The sequence below is a fragment of the Alligator mississippiensis genome, chromosome 1 (assembly GCF_030867095.1).
Source record: "Alligator mississippiensis isolate rAllMis1 chromosome 1, rAllMis1, whole genome shotgun sequence".
In the NCBI taxonomy this organism is placed as follows: Eukaryota; Metazoa; Chordata; order Crocodylia; family Alligatoridae; genus Alligator; species Alligator mississippiensis.
In genome coordinates this window covers 2,170,176-2,187,089 of record NC_081824.1, presented here as the reverse complement: position 1 = coordinate 2,187,089, position 16,914 = coordinate 2,170,176, and positions in this window count along the sequence as shown.

The window sequence follows — 16,914 nt, the reverse complement described above, 5'->3', positions numbered from 1 at the left end:
CAGGGGGTCCGTGTCTGACAAGCCGGACACTGGTAGGAGCTGGGCAGAGAGGAGGGGGAGAGCCAGCCCCAGTCCCTCCCTGGCAGGGATTGAGCTGGCAGCGGGCAGGCCACGGGGAGGGGGAGGTGAAGTCAAACAGGGTCTCACTTCTCCAAATAAACTCAGCTCTTCGCTTTCCAAAAGGCTTTGGGTACCCGAGCATGGAGTGGGTGGCACGGGCGGGCGCCCACGTCTCCTACCCGTGGCCCGTGAAGCTCTGATGCCACCGTGTGAACAAGCAGGAGAAGGGCGAGCAAAGCCGCGCCAAGCTTTGAGAGGGCGGCAGGAAGGAAAGAGGCCGAGGCACTGCCAGGTCTCACTCGTCCTTTCTCTCCGCTGCCTGGGTTTTGACACACGCGTGTGCTTGTGTCTGACCTGGAGATCCCCTCGACTGCGCTTCCTCGGCCCCACGAAGGGCACTGAAACCCGGAAGCTCGCTAAGAACAATTTTTCCAACTCTTTGAGTTGGTCTAATAAAAGATATCAGACTTACCCAAAGTACCTTGTCTGCCTAAAAATAGTTGCAAAACTTTTGCCTTTTTAAAAATTAAACTGTTGAAGGCTTTTTCTTTGAATCAGCTAGGATGAAAACCAATTTCTATTAACTGCTAAGGAATTTTTAAGCAGAAACTTCCAAACACATCTGATAGTACCTGTCTCGGCTCCTCTGCTCAGTCATCGCTGCCGTCTGTCCTAGCACAGCTCTGCTCTGCAGGGAGGGAAAGCAAGGATGCAATGCATGAAATGGGTTTGTACTACCAGTTAGATGTAGTTTGGAGAATCATTACAGTAGTTTTGTGGTCACTCTGATTAAGAACAGATTTTGTTGCTTGATTATATATCCACGTGCTGGACTGTAGATCAATACACGGGAACTTGATCATGGAGTCAAATCTGTTGTTAAATGTAAACTTCAATACAGATAAATTACCAGTAAAACTGCTTGGGAAATAATGTTTCTGTTAAAATCTTTGAAAAAAAATATTTAAAAAAATGACATGGATTTTTTTTCATTAAAACATATCCCAAAAGACCAAAATATTTTAAGTTTTAAGTTTTAGTTCCTGGATCTTTATGAAAGCCAGAAAGCATTCTGCAGGATCAGGCCTCACCTCTTCCTAGCGTGCTGGTACAGTGGGACCGGAAGATGTGAGCCTTTCACCAGCTCGGTCCTGGGCCGCAGGCACCGCGCTGACAAGAAAGGGCATTTTCCTTGGGGCAGAAGGGAAAGGTTGCAAATCTCTTGAGGGCAGCAGCTTCAATATTATAAGTTGCATAACCTATAATGCTCAGCTCTCTGCTTTAGGAGTGCTTCAGCACCTGCCGGGGGTTCCTGTGCAGCTGCTTCCTCCAGCCAGCTCGGCCCCTGCGGGGCACCCGCCCGCTCCCTTCCCTTCCCTTCCCTTCCCTTCCCGGCGCTCTGCTCACGGGCACCTCGCTCTTCCCTCCTTGCAGCTCAGCTCTGCTGCATGTAGACCTTGCAGGGGTTCGCGATGCTGAGAGAGAAAGAAGATAGACACACCCAAACCCGTACACTGGTCTGCAATGGTGCAGGAAGCAGGGTCAAGAAAGTGTCTCAGTCGTATAGAGTCTCATTGTGGGGGTCCTCTTTGGGGGGCCGCGCCGCCCGGTCCGGGGCAGAGGAGCTGCAGCCCTTGTCGGTACTACAAACACCCGCTCTTGTGGTCAGAGCCCAGGGCCCGGGGGGTTTCCTGGCTCTGCTTGGCACAGGGGATCTCCCTGCCCACGTCCTCTGTGAGCCCAGGCAGGTCTCACTCCCACCCCACAGGACACGGCCCCCTGGCCCTGCTCACTTCAACCTGCAACCCCTGGCACTACCAGTGCCCCGTCCCCCCGTCCCACAGTCCCCCACTCCCCCGTGCCCCTCACTCCCCACCCCCAGCCCCGCTAATGCCCCTCACTCCTGACCCCCAGTATCTCACCTCCACAGATGGGGACACGGCCCGAGTTGTCAGCTAGGAGCCTTCCTCAGCTCCACACCGCGCTTGGGGATGGCAATGAACTGTACCCAGTGTAACTTGGGGACACTCAAGGGTGTGCCCTGTCCTCAGTTGGATGGGATAGGTGGACCGACAATAGCGCTGTGACAGGGAGGCTGTCACTCACTCAGGAGGCGCTACTTCACGGTCGGGGCGCCTACGAGCTGGAACCAGCTTCCAAGAGAAGTGGTGCTCGCCCCTACCCCGGGGGTCTTCAAAAGGAGGCTAGACAGCCACCCGGCCAGGGTCGTTTGACCCCAGCATCCTTTCCTGCCCAGGGCAGGGGGTCGGACTAGATGATCTGCTTAGGTCCCCTCCAGCTATACCTACTATGAAACTAGGGTCCAGATCCCTCTCTCCCCTATAGAGCCAGACTTAACTAAATACAATGCATTGATTCATAATAGAAATATAGAGACACTGAAATATAAGAATAAGTATTTACAAAGGATAGACAATGAACAGTACTCCAAAATCATTGTTGGTCCAGGAACTGACCCTCTGCTGGGGTGTCACACCCAGCACCAACACCTGATAGGGGGACCCTATAAACAACAAGCAAGGGGAGTCCTGTAGTCACCCAGGCACAGAGGAGTGATGGATCCTGAAATAGGTAAGCACCGGTAAGTTAACACAGCAGGTGAATAACATTGGCCCAATGGGACAATAAACAGAATATGGCAGTGCAAGGGTGAGTTCACACACAGAAAAAGTAGCAACTAAACCAGAATATATATATATATATATATATATATATATATATATATATATATATATATATATATATATAAACACACATATATGGTAAGACATAACAATAAACAATTAGGTTAGCAATGGTGTACAAAATATACAGAGCAACCTCCAAATATTGGGTGGACACCCACCCTAGTGTGGAAGCATAGACACACAGGAAGCTAGGGTTCCCTCCTCAGAGGTCACGGGCCCTAGCAAAGCTCTCGATAGGAACAATAGTGGCCCAGTGCCCTCCCTCTTGGGCCACTGCTGGGACTGGGGCCTTTACTCACTGGCTCCCCAGTGGGGTCCCCTTCCCCTGGGAACCACCTCCTCTGTGGGACACTTTCCCCAGCAACTCATGTCCCCCTGGTCATCGGCTCCGTCGCAGCCTGCCTCCAGTGGTGCCTCCGACTCCTCTCGTGGCCTGGTGGCCCGCTCCAGGCACCCTGGACAACCCGTGCCACATCCTCTACTTCCCGGCCTCACGCCAGGGTTTCCTCGTGGCCCTGTGCCCCACTCAGGGCACCAAGGCCTCTTTCAGGTGCAGCCGGGCCACGCTCCTGGCTCTGTCTGCCAACCTTGCACCCGAGGCTTTCCCCCGCCCTTCCTGCCCCGTGCTCCCCTCTGGGCACAAAGGTGGGGGGCCGGGGGCTCTTTTAGCTCTGCCAAGCCATGCTATCAGCTTCAGCTACCCGACCTCACAAGGCTGAACCCTGTAAGTGGCTCCCAAGGGCCAAGGCTCCAAGACTGCGTTGCGCACCGCAAGGTGGCCCGAGTGGTCTCGAACCTTTCCCAGGGCCAAGGCTCTGCACACTGGGTTGTGCACCGATGGAGTCTCTTGCCACTTGACTCCCTGAGCAGCATCTCCTCGGGCTCTTCTGGGCGATCACCCACTGGACAGCTCTCCCTGGCTCTTCTGGGCTCCGCTCGTCTTGAGTCCCTCGACGCGTCTGCCTCGCGTGCCGAGCACGCTGTGCTTTTATTCTCTCCGGAGGCTCCGCTCCTGAAGTCTGCCAGACCTGCAAGGTGCAGTTCTCCATCAGGTCTAGGGCACTTTGCCCCTCATCCCCTCCAGGCCTGGGCAGGGCAAGTCTCTCCCCGCTATCACTTGATTGGTGGAAATACTCCACTAATCAGAATTGCCCTCCTTCAAGCCCAGCATGCCTGGCAAAGCAGCGAGCCTGACACACCAGAAACTAGCTTTGTATGGCTCAAAATACACCCAATAGATCCAGACCGTGCCATGACAAGAAATGTAAAACCTGCCAACACATCTCCACCACCCCCACAATTACTACGCCCCACGACAGAGCCATCGGCATTCCTGGATCTTACATCCGCACCACCAAAAACGTTACATCTCTCTGAGGGCAAATACGTAGGAGACACCAGACAACAACTGTGCACCAGAACGAATGCACACCAGACATCTATCGAAGACAAGAATTCCCATTACCCATGAGGGCACATTTCTCACAAGAAAACCACTCTTTCTCCAGTCTCTCAGTCCTAATCCTCAAAGGGAAGTTACAAGAGCCTCTGGCTTGTGTTTCTTGCAGCGCCAGCTCTTCTGCAAAGAGGTGGCCTGGCTTGGCTCTCTGCTGAACTTCCCTCTCCTTTGCTCTTCCCCACATTGCAGGGGTGTGCAAAATACAGCCTGTGTCCTGGATCTGGCCCACAGCATGATGGTTTCCAGCCCACAGAGCGGGGGCAGTCCAAGCGGTGGCACATGCAGCCAGGCCCACCACCCCGGGCGCACAGTGGGACTGGGGCAGCCACAGACTCAGTTTTCCTTTGTCCTGTAGCAGAAAGCCCCCTTTTCCTCTTGCCTGAATTTGCTCTCCCCTCTTTGAATATGTTTTTCCTCTTCTACCTTTTCTTCCTTCCTCTTTCTTTCATTTTAAGATAAGGAATTGTGTTTTAAAATGTGTATGTGTGCATTTTGTATCTCCCCTTGTATTTTGGTATTTTTATCTATTTGTGTGCCATGGCATTTGTAGCTTATATTTTATACTCCTCACCTTTCAACTTTCAACTAAACGTGTTTAGTTTCATAAGTAAGTTTCATAGATTTCATAGTCGTTAGGGCTGCAAGGGACCTCGGAAGATCATCGAGTCCAGCCCCCCGCCCAAAGGGCAGGAAGTCAGCCGGGTTCATGGGATCCCAGCAAGATAAGCATCCAGTTTGCTCTTGAAGGTGTTCAATGTAGGCGCTTGAACCACCTCCGGTGGCAGGCTGTTCCAGACCTTGGGGGCTCGGACAGGAAAGAAATTCTTCCTTATGTCCAGCCTGAAACGGTCTTGTAGTAGTTTGTGACCATTCGACCTAGTCGTCATCCCTTGGGGTGCTCTGGTGAACAAACGTTCCCCCAGTTCCTGGTGGTCACCCCTGATAAACTTGTAGGTGGCCATCAGGTCACCCCTGAGCCTGCGCTTTTCCAGGCTAAAGAGCCCCAGGGCTCTCAGCCTGTCATCGTAGGGTCTGCTTCCCTGACCCCTGATCATGCGCGTGGCTCTTCTCTGCACTCTCTCAAGCTTCTCCACATCCTTTTTGAATTGTGGAGCCCAAAACTGGATGCAGTACTCCGGCTGCGGCCTCACCAAGGCTGAGTACAAGGGGAGAATGACGTCCCGGGATTTGTTTGAGAAGCATCTGTGGATGCAAGCCAGCGTTTTGGTCGCTTTACTAGCCGCAGCAACACATTGCAGGCTCATGTTCATCTTGTGGTCAATGATGACCCCCAAGTCTCTTTCTTCCATAGTGCTAGCCAACATAGCACTGCCGAGCCTATAAGGATGCTGCGGGTTTTTCTTCCCAATGTGGAGAACCTTGCATTTATCGGCGTTATACATTGTTATACATTGTAACATTGTTAACAAGGGCAGGAATCAAACTGCCCTTCCCAGTATCAGGCTGGCCCCTGAAAGAGCGAGTGAATCAGTGATTGAATGTGTAACACGATAGCGGGCAGCAATTAACACCTGGGACACTGCAGATCAACCAACGGAAGAACTCAATAGAAGACAATGTAACAACCGGGAAATCTCTAAACATCACTGTTCAAGGGCTAGAAGCCCTGGTCTGAGTTAATGAACGCCGGGGACCAACTTTTGAGCTGAATATCTCCAGATCGACCACTCCCAGAGCCCTATTCAAAATTCATCAACGGACTCCCAAACCTGCACGTACATGCGGACAACCCCTGGGGCTGACAGATGCCATCCAGTAGCCACCGAGGGGGGGGAAATCCCACGAGGGTCAATGACCCCTGGATTGGGCAAACCTGAAAACTGGGGAGTCACCAAAGTCTGCCAAGGACAGATAAAAGGCAGTGAAAAGTGACCCTCAGTGGCGCCCTCTTGATCTCCAACTCGACCAGACCTGTCCAGTGAAAAGGACCAGCTGGCGACCCCCTTCTGGAGGATAACACCACGCTGAAAGAAGCCTCGACGGCAGACTCCAGCACTTGTAAGGTAGGTAGACCTGACTCTGTAGCCTGCTACTGTGTGTGTGTGTGTGTGGGGGGGGGACCAGCCCCAAGGTTTATGATTTAACTCATTACAGTGTTTCAATCCACCTAATAAACCAGAATTTTAAGGCTCCTGAGACAGACATTTGTAGCCAACAGTCACACTGGCAGCAACACTGAGCATCAGCAGCCAGATGCTGCTCCCCACCTGCCATGGCCCCATCACATCCCCTCGCCTGAGCCTGGCCTGCCTGCTGGGTCCTCAGCCAGGCCCCATGGGATCCCGCCAGTCTGCCCATTCTGCCCGGCATCCCCAGCAGCAGGCTTGAAATGGACACGTCCGGGTCAGAGCGGATTAATTGCCCTTTCCCACCCTTCCACATCTCCAGGCTGGGTCAGCACCCCATCCTGTCCTGCTGTGCCTGGCTGGATCCACTCCCCCAACTCTGATTAGCAGGTGATACACATGCATATTTGTGTCACTGGTATGCCATGAGTGCACAAGCGTGTAGCACTGATTGTGTGACACATGTGTGGTAACAATGGTGGAAGGAAGCCCTGGGCCCTTGGAGCTGGGTGCACAAGCGTGTAGCACTGATTGTGTGACACGTGTGTTGTAACAATGGTGGAAGGAAGCCCTGGGTGCTTGGAGCTGGGTGCACAAGCGTGTAGCACTGATTGTGTGACACGTGTGTGTCGTGACCCAAAGGTCTGATTTTTTTTTGTGTGTGCTTCGGCACTCGAATTATCCCCGTGGGTATACAGCTTCGTTGCACGGTGGAGTTCTGCTGTGCAGAGAACCCGCGTGCAGGGGAGTGTTCCCGCCACTTTGCAGCGGTCTTTGCAGGGTGCATTTTCTTTGCAACACAGAAATGCACAGTGCAAAGAGTTCCCGCTCGTCGTATGCAAATTTGTGCCCCGCAATTGGCTAGTGCTAAATTATTCACATGTGGCGGCTAGCGATTGGCCTGCTAGCCGCATAAGAGGCTTGAGCAGTTTCCGCCCAAGCCAAAGAGGACTCCGCATCCATCTCGTGGGGACTCTGGGTGTGTGCAGCAGGGTAATAGAAACCCTGTGTGTTGCTCAGAGGAGTTTGGCGGCCTGATCCACCGCCCACCTCTTCCCATCTTCGAACGGAGCCTACTATAAGATGTACCAACGAGTTTTATGCGCGCTTGTCCTGGACATCCGGAGTTCTGTCGGCGTGGAGCCTAGCAAACTCCATGTGATTGTTCGTGTTTTGTCTGCGTGGGGCCTAGCAAACTCCACACGTGTTCGTGTTTTCTGTTGTAACCGCAACTCAAGCAAGTTCTCAGCCTGCACCGCAACCATCTCGGTGTAAGTAAACAATCTTAAAATCAACCGTTAACTGTCTGTGCCTAATTCTAGCTCGGCGAGCTCCCTCTCCGACCCGGCCTGCCCGGGCTGCCGGCCACAGCCCGTGTGCAGAGCGACGAAAAGGGCCCGGGGCCTGACCCGGCCCGCACAATGTGTTGTAACAATGGTGGAAGGAAGCCCTGGGCCCTTGAGCTCTCCTCTCCCGGACTGAGGGGAGGTGCTAAGAGGAGGCAAACTCCCCATGAAAGCTGTTCTGCTCGGGGCTCTCTCTCCTTTGCTCCATGATCATCTCCATCCTCTTGCCATGGGGCCAGGGAAGGATTCCTGCAAGAATCAAGACAGGAAAAGGAAAAGGAGCAGCCAAATGCCCTGCCTGTGGCACAGACACCAGACAGGCGGGGGTCTCTGCTATGTCCATCCAGCCCCTTGGGCGCCCACATCCCGGACGCTTTTAATCACTGCAGGATCCCCGCAGCACCCATCGCAGGGAAGGAGGGAGTCACGTGGAGAGCAGGAGCTCAGGAAGGGATTTGGGGTCCTCGTGGCAGCCAAGACTAAGAAACAAAGGCAGTTGTGGCCAGTGATACTTGATCAGCTTTGGATCACGAGAATGAAGATCACCCAAACCCCTGGGCTTGTTTCTCCTTGGAGTAAATCAGAACAGAGGGAAGGGTCACCTTTACCTTTTCTTTTTCAGGACTTGGACAAAAAGGTCAAGAAGCCAAGCATTGGTGGTTCAATGGTAGGCTTCTTCCCTCCCATGCAGGAGGCCTGGGGTCAACTCCCAGCCAGTGTAGAAGCTACAGGTGAATGATTTGTATCCCTTAACAACCTAACCTAGTCCTGGACAAAGATGTCTGAGAGTAACAAACATCTGATTTTTAACTTAGAAAAAACCAGATCTGATGCTAAGATGGAAAAATAGACCAACATCTTTTAACATTATTGATTTGTTTTTGAAACTTCTGGATTTATGTTATGATTCGTCTATAAATGTATACACATCTAGCAGCGCTAATAGTGTGTGGCACCATTAAAAAAATGTCACGGCCATCCAGAGTGCCCAATCACCCTGGCTGAGAATCACAGGGGGAAGTGCCAGGTCCTTCATCTGGGTAGGAAGAGCTACGTGATGGGTGGTGGCCTGCTGGCTGGCACAGCATGTGAATAGGACTTGAGGGTCACAATCACCTGGGAGGTGAACACAAGCCAACAGTGCGATGAGGTTGCCTGCAGGGCAAATAAAGCTCTGGCGTGCATCAGCCGATGTGTGGCCAAGAGATCCAGGGAGGTGGTCCTCTCTCTGCCTGGTGTTGGTGAGGCCATGGCTGGAGTAGTGTGTCCAGCTCTGGGCACCGCACTTCAGGAAGGACGTGGTTAAGCTCGAGAGGGGACAGAGAAAGGCTGTCCATGTGATCGGAGGCCTGGAGGATAGGTCCTATGGGGAGAGAGTCTGGGAACTGGGCCTGCTCAGTCTGAGTACGAGAGGGCTGAGAGGTGACTTGATAGACACCTACAAGTACGTCGGGGGGAGCACCAAGATCTAGAGGAGCACCTCTTCAGGAAGGCACCTCACGGGAGGAGGAGAGCCAACAGGCACAAGCTAAGGGAGGGTAAATTCAGGCTGGGCACAAGAAATAACGTTTTCTCTGTAAGGTCACCAGAATCTGGACCACGCTCCCAGCGGGGGTGGTGCAGCCGCCCTCCTTGGAGGTGTTCAAGGTGAGGCTGGACCGGCCCCTTGTCGAGCTCGTCTGAGCCCAATAGCGTCCTGCCCGTGGCAGGGGACTGGACTTGATGATCTTGCAGGTCCCGTCCAGCCCTTCGATTCTATGATACACTCCCACCCACCCCTGCATCCCACCATGCACACACACACACACCCACACCATACACCACCTCCATCCTCACACGCTACCATACACATACACACATGCCCACCATACATGCTTCCACCCCAGGGCGCGCGCGCGCGCACACACACACACACACACACACACACACACACACACACTACAAACCACACTGTGCCACACAATATAAAAGAGTAAGAATTTATATCTGAGTTATTCTGCAGTCCCCTCTACAGACAAACACAAACACAAATCATGACAGAAATATTTGTTGTAATATGATTAAAATAGGTAAGAGCAGGTGGTTGTAAAATGGCACCCCCGCCCTCCAAAAGGAGTATTTCTGGGGGCCAGGGGGAGGGGCTTCTGGGGGCAAAGGTCAGGGGCTAGGGCTGGGACTTCCAGTGCAGAGATGATGACCAGGGAGGGGGCAGCTGTGTCTCCAAGCTGTCAGCACTTCATACCGTGCCCCGTGGGGCCGCGTGTGGATAAGTCGCTCCCGGGAGCCCGCTGCTGTGCCCAGGATGGAGCAGGGCTAAACCCACCCAGGACGAGCATCTCCTGGCACACACCGTGCTGTATGGGGGCACCACAGGCCCCCCACCCAAATGTCCCGGGAGACCCAGGCTGACGGCACCAACCACAGCGGCAGGATCACCCCTAATGCATCTTCACATGCCCAACACAGGGGTTGAGGGCACTGGAGTGTCCTGGGAGGGGAGGGGGCAGTTGTGGAGTGTGTTGCAGCCCAGACTGGGGCGGACATGAGGGGAGCATGGGACCCCTGAGCCGGGCACCTTCACCCTGAGCAGCGGAGCACGCAGCTTCCAGACCCCAACCCATCCTCATGGCCACCACCCTGCACCTTCCCTCCCCGGGGGCAAACCGCCACTGGGACCCGACCTGGGCCCCAGAACACAGCCCCCTGCCCACCCAGCTCCTGCTCCCACACCTGCGGCCTGGAGCAGCTCCTACCCGCCCCAGCCCCCCTGGGACCAGCCCAGACACTGAGCCCAGAGGCGGCGGAGCCAGTCCTGGGGCCGGGCAGCACGTGGGTGAGTTGGGCAGCAATGATCATCCGGCGGGGTGTGGCAGAAATGCCACCATCTGGGTATCTCTCCAGAAACCTGTCCCGGTCAGCTTGGGACACTGGGGTCGAATTGTTGAGGGAGGGGGGATTTTCCTCCCTGCCTACGCGACAAAAGCCTGATGCCGAGAGTGTGGTCCCTCTGGTCACCTGAGTGGGGGAGGGAAAAGCCCCTGCTCCTCTGCCCAGGTAACCAGTAATGCTGTTTAAATTGGTTGGCTAGTTGCCAACACTGCTGGCTTCTCTTGGACTGGGCTGCTGAGGTCAGAAAGGCGATATAAGGGCTTGGTCCAAGAAGAAATGAGAGAGAAGCCATTTTTCCAGCATGGCCCAAGCATCAGGACACAGGGAGGGAGTCTGATCACCTGAAAGGCACTCTCTCTGGAAATCTCTGAGCCAGATCTCTACCATCTTCTGGATGATACTTGTAAGTGTTTCTAGAGAGCTAGCCAATTCCCAGTGATGCATTTGCATATCAAACGGCTACCTCAGCCAGACTGTTTTGCTCACTGGTAATCTCCTGATAGTGCTCTACCTCTTACCGTAGTCTAACCCTACCCTTTGTAACCAATAAAGTTCTCCTTTGTGACTGGTGTAGGAGACTTATTGAGGGGTGGGTTTAATTATGCCTAGCAGGCCCCTTGGGTCTGCAGACTAAGGGAGACTATCCTTTTTGGCCCCCCAACTTGGGGAAGTGCTCCAAGTGCTTGTATTGGGTCGAGTATCCATAGGACTATTAGGCCTGTGTTTCCCTGAGGACACAGGGCACAGTCAGTCCCTTCTCGTGGTGGTGGCAGCACACCCTACCCCTGGACTCTGTGGTGGGACTTGAAAGGGGGTCTGCCAGGGCTTAGGCACCCCTGGAGAGACATGGGGATTCTGGAAAGTGCATGGGTGTAGTGAGGTGAGAGGCTCAATGCAGGAGCTCCTGCTACTGGACCGCCACAGGGGGGTAGGGGAGTGAGGCAAGTAACCCCAATCCCAATCCCAATCCCATGCCATCTGCACCCCCTGCCTCCATCACTCTCTCTCTCCCTTCCTCCATGGAAAATGTTGTCATAAAAAATGATAAAAGATTGCCCAAATTGATTTTTATTTTGTTCCTTCATTTTTTCTTTCACCACCGAACCACATTAAGGTGTGAATCTCCCATGAAGCCATGGCCTGTGTATTCATATAAAGCACATTAACCTAAAGGGCTTTAAATAAAGCACTAAAGGTAAAGCACCTTTGTATCTGCCTGCTGCAGTGTATAGACACCCCCAGTACCTGTTTCAGCAAGTCCTAAGTGCCTGTGCGGTAACCACGGGTACTGTGCAGTCCTGGTGACACACGGGTTGTTCCCACTGAAGCTACATCCCCATCACTTTTCACTATGGTGATGCAGCACCTCACGTGCATGCACTGAGCATGTGGGAAATCCACCGTGTGTCTTTACAGGTAGTAAAACAAAGGTGCAGTAGACTAATCTGCAGTAGTCTCCTGTGCAGTAAAGCATCTCATGTAGACACACCCTGCGAGGAGGCACAGGCAGAACAGCAGCAGGGACCTGAGAAGAGACACGTCCCATCAATGTGGGTGAGGAGGGAGGCTTTTGCCAGGCCCTGTCAGGCCTGTGTTAGTTGTTCAGAGGCAGGGGGGAGCTGGGCAGGAGTCCCCAGGGATCCCCCTCCTGCACCTGGAGCAGGCCAGAGCGCCCTGAACAGGGGCAGGACGGCTGTGCCCTGCTGCGTCCCCTGTTCAGTGTTGCCCTGGGGCAGGGCAGGGGTGGACATGAACAGCAGCCATGGCTTGCCCCTGCGGGGATAACTGAGACAATCAGCCCTATGGAGCTGTCATTACGAGTGCAGAACAAATCTGTTAACTTGTATGAAACCCCGTGTATGGATCATTTTCTTCCCAGGGAAAGTGGCTTCCCTGTGCTCGACATTAACTTGCTCCTAAGTTTAATCTGGGTCACTTTAATGTCGAATAAGAATTTCACACAGGAGGGATAGGGGGTGGGGGGCAATGGCTGCTCACCTACCATCACCCTTCGGATACAAGGCAGGTTCTCAGAGCCAAACACTTCTTCCAAAATGTCCTCTGTCTTCAACATCGGATGGAACAAATCTCATATTGGAGGTACTAAACATAATGTGCATCAGGAAAGTGCATTAATGCACGTGTAGACATTCTCACATCTTGGTCTGAGAGCTGTTTCCACCTGCGGCTGGGCTAGTCTTCACCTTGTACCGCCACCTCCCCCTTTTGTCTCGAGACAGGAGCTTTCGTCTGACCGACATGGCAAGTTCTGCTTCTATAAGGAGCTGGTGCACTGCACACTTGTGCTAATCAGGCCTACTTCAGCCAATGCTTTTGTATGAATAGTATATATATTGATCAATGTTTCAAGGATGCAGAGGTCAAAAGGGAGGATCTACTGGCTTTACCCCTCCTGGTGGCAATGCCATCAGCCAACAGGAACTGGAGCCTACGATGGCTGTGGCCATGGGTGTATGTGGAGACCTGAGTAAATCCCCAGGCTCCCAGCGGGACTTTCCCGTGCTCTCAGTCACTTGCTGGAGCGGGTGTGGGAGAGAAGCCGGCAGCAGGGGCCTTGGTGGACTTAGGTGCCTCCCTGAGCTCCTGTTCAACCCTGTTCAGGCCCCAGCAGCAGATCCTTATGCAGCTCTTCTGTAACGCGCCTTTCTCTTCTGCATAAGACTGTCACAAAAAACAGTGGGAACTGCATTCGAGAAGCCAGGTTTGGAGTCAGGCCTTGTGAAGAAACATCAGGAGACCTGAACTGCCTTGCAGCCACACTCCCCTCTTGGGAAGGGTTTGTCAGGATACTCTACTTGCCCTGGCAGAGGTTCATCCAAAAGGGCAGGGTCCCGGCTGCACAGCAGTCCGTGGGTGCAATGCCTCGAGTGTGACCAGCTCCTGCCCCGAGGGTGAACAACACCCCCTGGGTTGTGGGGAATCCTCTGGGAAGGGAAGGGAAGGGAAGGGAAGGGAAGGGGCTGGGAAATCACTGAGAGATTCTGGCTCTGTTCCCATTTCACAGCTCTGGAGAGGATATAGAGACCAAGCACAGGGATACCGTGCTGAGTTGTGGGGCTTGGTTTGCAAAGAGTCTGTTATGGAGACCGGGAGGAAGAGAAGGGGTGGGGAGCTGGCGCCTGGTGGTGCAGGTCTGACGAGGGGCCGAGAAACAAAACTGCCACCTGGGCTCACGGGGCGGCAGTGGGAGCTTCTTGCAGCAGGTAATGGCCATCTTCTGGTGAGGCTGCAGTCTGCATCCCACCGTCTCAGCCGCCTAAACCACAGCCTCTGCACTTTGCGGAAGTGGCTTTCAGGCTACACCTCGAGATGGGGGGGAAGTGGTGCAGGGAAGAGGGGGAGATTTCTCAGAAGTTTTCTCATTATGAATGAACGCCCGCTAGTGCCTCGTCTCATGAAACTGCTAGTACTAATCAGTAGAAAACTGTTCTCATGTCCTCCAGAAAATCTTATAATTTTTTGACAGTGTGCCTATAGGACTGAACTCACTGTTAACAAGTGATTAGTGAAAACAGAACTAGACTACAGCTAATCTACTCGGGGGTTGGCCTAGACCTCTGGAGGTCCCTAACCCATCCCTCCTTTTGTGCAACTCCAGTGTTCATGCTTGGTAGCTCTGACTCGATCTTTCTTTTTTCAAAACACAACATTATTCTGCTCTACCTTTCTAAAGGTATTTTGCCGTAACTGTGGTGCACAACAACACACAGACTGCCCTCTCATAACTCATTGCCCATTTTTCATGAGCAGAAACATCAGTGCTGTGCTTTCCAAACCCCTGCTCTTTGTCAGGGGTACCTGACCCGCGCCGTACTGTTGAGATGCAGGGGATCCTGGCAAGCACTCGGACAAGTTCAGTACATTTTTGCACAAGTTTGATTAAAAAAGTTAACCCATCCAAAGCAGAGTTGCTAATCCAGTTTCCTTTTTTAGGAATAACACTGGCCACTGATGGCCCAACACATACATCAGCCCAAGAAACGGTAGATAGTGATGATTACAGCTCGCCGGAAGAGCCAACTTTCCGTGCTTTCCTTGAACTCACCATTTATCAGAGAGATTTCATTCCTGTCCTTCTCATAAAAGGACGAGTTTGTAATGCCACACCTGCTTACCTCTCACTTCTGCTACAGGGAAAGATAACAGTCAGGCCTCCTCCTCTGCCCCCATCCTCATTCTCCTCTGAGGGAGAGCTGTTGCCCTCCATCAGTGCAGCCCATGTGAAGGAACACCTTGAGGGGCTGGACACCTTCAGGCCAGCTGGCCCTGGCAGTTTACACCCCAGGGTACTCAAGGGGCTGGCCAGCATCATAGCCCAGCCCCAGGCACGGATCTGTGAGAGCTCCTGGCGCTTTGGTGAAGTGCCCGCAGACTGGAAGAAGGCCAATGTGGTGCCTATCTTCAAGCAAGGGAGGAAAGTAGACCTGGGGAACTACAGGCCTGTCAGCCGGACCTCTATCCCGGGGAAGGTCTTGGAAAAGATCATCAAAGAGACCATTCATGACAAGCCGCCTGATGGCAACATCCTGAGGGATAGCCAGCACGGGTTTCTTGTGGGTAGGTCTTGCCTGACCAATCTCATCTCCTTCTACGACCAGGTGACGTATCACCTGGACAAGGGAGAGGAGACTGATGTCATACATCTAGATTTTAAAAAAGCCTTCGATCTGGTGTCCCATGATGTCGTCACCGAAAAACTGGCCAACTGTGGCCTCGGCTACATCACAGTGCAATGGCTGGGGAATTGGCTCCAAGTTTGGAATCAGAGAGTGGTAATAGATGGAAGTCAATCATCGTGGTGCGCCGTGACCAGTGGGTTCCCCGAGGCTCCGTCCTTGGGCCTGTACTCTTCTACATCTTCATTAATGCTGTGGACATTGGTATCGGAAACAGACTGGCCAAGTTCGCGGATGACACCAAGCTTTGGGGTAAAGCGTCCACACCTGAGGACAGGATGGTGGTCCAGACCGACCTGGACAGGCTCAGAAAATGGGCAGATGAAAACCTGATGGCCTTCAACACCAAAAATTGCAAGATGAGCATGAGCCACCAATGTGGTGTCGCAGCTGGTAAAGCAAACCAAACTCTGGCTTGCATCCATAGTTGCTTCTCAAGCACATCCCGGGGTGTCGTCCTCCCGCTGTACTCAGCCTTGGTGAGGCCGCAGCTGGAGTACTGCGTCCAGTTCTGGGCTTCGCAATTTAAAAAGGACGCGGAGAAGCGTGAGAGAGTGCAGAGCAGAGCCACGTGCATGGTCAGAGGGCAGGAGCACAGGCCTCATGAAGAGAGGCTGAGCGCCACGGGACTCTTCAGCCTGGAGAAGCGCAGGCTCGGGGGGGACCTGGTGGCTCCGTACAAGTACATCAGGGTGTGCATCAGGACCTGGGGGAACTCCTGATCACCAGAGCACCGCATGGGATGACAAGGTCGAAGGGTCACAAACTCCTCCAAGACTGTTTCATGCTGGACATAAGGAAGAACTTGTTCACTGTCCGAGCCCCCAAGGCCTGGATCAGACTGCCGCCGGAGGTGGTGCAAGCACTGCTCTGGACTCCTGCAAGAGACATTTGGACATTTATCTTGCTGACTTCCTGCCCCTGGGGCAGGGGGCTGGCCTCGATTATCTTTTGAGGTCCCTTCCAGCCCAAATGTCTTTGAAATCTATGAGATCTGGTGCTTGTGCAACTGTGTCTGTCTAGGGGCAGTTGACTGTCTGTATTGATTATTCCCTCTCCTTAGTCTGTAGTTTTGTAGGTGTTAGTCATTGCTCGTTAACTCATTAAGACCTACAAAACCACAGACCAATGAGAAGAAAGAATCAATACAGCCAATCAAATGCCCCAGGAGGGACACAGTCAGTCCCACAAGCACCCGTGTCACAAGTTTTGCCTGTCAGAGCGTGGGGTGCAGGGCCCAGAAGCCAGACTCCCCCTGCACCGATCTCCTCCACAGCTGGCAGCTGTCACCCCGCCGCGCCTTAGCACACTCAGGGACGCCCATGGCACGAGTTGTGCTTGTCTGCCGCTGGAGGTGCAGTTCCCCCAAACCCTGCACTTATCCCCTTGAAACCTGGCAGGATTCGGGGCCTCACCAGGGGCCTCCAGCCCGGCAGTGTTCACCCCACTGTGGCTTAACACGTACACGTGACGTGACATTTGCTTTCACGAATTTGGGGTGCAGTTCCCCCAAGGCCCTTCACCAATCTTCTTGAAACTTGGCACGCTTCATACTCCCAACAGAGGCTACCAGCCCTGCAAGGTGCATCCAAAGCAGACAAAGGACAACAAAGTTATAGGTATTTCATTGGTTCCCCATTACACCCTATGACCACATCTCCGAGGCGG